At 50.4% G+C, this 2,410-nt stretch overlaps 1 non-coding gene across 1 annotated transcript; it reads left to right on the top strand.

The window, feature by feature from the left end:
• The first annotated feature begins 1,263 nt into the window (after positions 1 to 1,263).
• Positions 1,264 to 1,336, top strand: Trnaa-agc (transfer RNA alanine (anticodon AGC)). The gene has a single exon. It is a non-coding gene; the product is annotated as a tRNA-Ala (tRNA).
• The last annotated feature ends 1,074 nt before the right edge of the window (positions 1,337 to 2,410 follow it).

Raw genomic sequence — 2,410 nt, 5'->3', positions numbered from 1 at the left:
CACCCGCAAGAAGAAAACGGCGCGTTCGAAATGCCGCAAAAAGGCTCCAGCCGCGCAATAAAAACATTACGCGTTCGAAATGACGCAAAATAGCTCCAGCATACGAAATTAAAGCAAGCACAAAAAGAACAGAACTCCGGCTGGCGCAATTTCCGGCAGGGGCGCGCGAGCACTGCGAAGGCGGGAAATTTGAATTGCATGGGGTGGTAACAGTGAGCAGATTACGGCGATACAGCGCATTATGGTGAATCACTGCTCTGCACTTCCGACAGCTTTCCCATTGAGTGGAATGGCTTCAATTATTTCTTTTGCAAGCCCGCACGTTAAGTAATATGTAGCCTGCAAGCCTTTTTCGTGCTTCGTTACGTTTGATCCCGTTTTACGGTCACCGTTCTTTCTCGATCCTCCTCCTCGACTCAGTCTTGATTGAGGTGCCCTCAACAGGTGAGGCAGTTATCGGCTGAGTCCACTTTCCTTTTTCTTTCAATAAAGCATCTCTCTTGTCTGCACTAGTCATCATCAGGCTGGTAATGTTCATTGCACGACGAAGACCTCTCCCACAGAGAGAGGGAGAGAGAGAGTAAACGTGTTTATTACGAAAAGAGATGGGGAGGAGACGTCATTACAAGATCACTTGAGCTCTTCCAGCCTCAACAGCCCTCAACACCAGCTGGCGCTGACCTTTGAAGTCGGAGCTGGTCAGAGCTCTCTCCGAAAGCTCCTAAGAAGAAAGCGAGGAATTGCGCGAAGGCATTGGAGCTTGGTTCCAGAGCCTTCCCATTTAAAAGAGCATCGCAGGGGCTACGCAGAAGCGGCATAGCGGGGAATATACGGTGGGGTGCCATACACAGCATTTACTTTCGACTGCTCATATCTTGCACGGTTCGAATTAATTCTTTTCAATTAATTTTTTTATGTCGAGTTATCCGACTTCTCGTACTTCCATGGTCACATCTCTATGTAGCGATTCTGTGATACTGCTTGTCCACCGGTTCTCAGTTATGGGCATTGCATGCCCGCACTTTATCAGGCGATGGTACACTATATCTACAGGAGAAACTATGGCTGCACGCCAAGAAATTCATACGCGCAATCTCGATCCACGTGCAAGGTGACGGCGAACATTAGAACGTGAAACGGAAAACCGGTGCGGAAACCGGTCGCCCTAAACCACGCCACCTTGGTTACTCTCGGGTGCTCCACATTCCGAGGCTGCGTGCAGTCCACACCTGATGAGCCGGCCATTGTCGTCTCTGATAGCGCGGGGGTGTAGCTCAGATGGTAGAGCGCTCGCTTAGCATGCGAGAGGTACTGGGATCGATACCCAGCACCTCCACTGCTCTTTTTGTCCATTTTCTGTTTTTGCTTACGTTCTCAGCCTGTATTAACCTTTTTCGATGCTTTAAAAACCCTTTGTTATCGTATGAGTCCCTGTTCCAAATAAAGCGTGTATTGCTATATTTATTCCATTCATGAGAATAGTTCATGAAGCCCAAGAACGACTGTTTTCCGTCCCCATGGCGGGCGGAGCTGCATTCCCGGACAACATGCCAATTTTAAAGCACGAAAACCGGAACATGGCGCAACTCCTCCTCAACCGTACAACTCCTCAGATCACTGAATCCCAAAATCCCCCTCACGAGGGGCACGATCAAATGCAGAGCATTTCCGGGGGCGCACGACGTTAAGTAGTTTGCATTACGTTAATGTTGTTGCACTTGTGGCAACTGCTGACGAGAGAGCGCTCGTCAGCAGTAATTTGAATGAGTCAACGATATAAGACGCGTTCGTAGCGTCCCCTTCTGTGTCGGCTTTGTGGCGCAGTGGGTAGAGCACCATGTACATTGTGTTCCGCCCGCAGGGTCGAGGGATCGAAACGGGGCGCCGGATAGTATTTTTTTTTATATAGCAGGGAGGGGTGCGGACAACGACGGTGCGAACTACGGACGTCAACGCGGGTGACATCGTGAGTTACTGAAATGCTCTGAATTTAAAATTCTAGCGTTGGAGTGACGGTAACCTCTGGTGGAGCTGCGAACAGCGTTCGCCTGACTTCAGTGATTTTCTAGGCAACTTTACCGTGACGCCTTACCGATTGGAGACTGCTGAATTTGTTGGCTGCTTTGATTAATTTGTTCGGCTCGTTCTCGGTGTGGTTTTCTTACGTCCAGTCGATGCTATAGTTACCACACTGCGATGCTTTAAACTGTGTTCTCATCCGTCGAGGAGTTCGGCCGTCAATTCGGAGCAGAGCGGACGCGTCTGCGCGCTCGTGCGCTTTGTCGGGGCTTCGAAACGGTAGTCCGCCGTCCACGCGGGTAGCCGCGCAGGACATAGATTGTCTCCAGATTGCGCTAGGCTGGTTCGGTCCACCTATAGCGCGAGCTACCGCTTACAAGCACCAGTCCGT

Source organism: Haemaphysalis longicornis, unplaced genomic scaffold (genome assembly GCF_048455015.1).
Source record: "Haemaphysalis longicornis isolate Haplotype H1 unplaced genomic scaffold, Haemaphysalis longicornis Haplotype H1 scaffold_5, whole genome shotgun sequence".
In the NCBI taxonomy this organism is placed as follows: domain Eukaryota; kingdom Metazoa; phylum Arthropoda; class Arachnida; order Ixodida; family Ixodidae; genus Haemaphysalis; species Haemaphysalis longicornis.
Note: the sequence above shows the minus strand (reverse complement) of the source record. Positions and strands in the feature narration are given on the sequence as shown.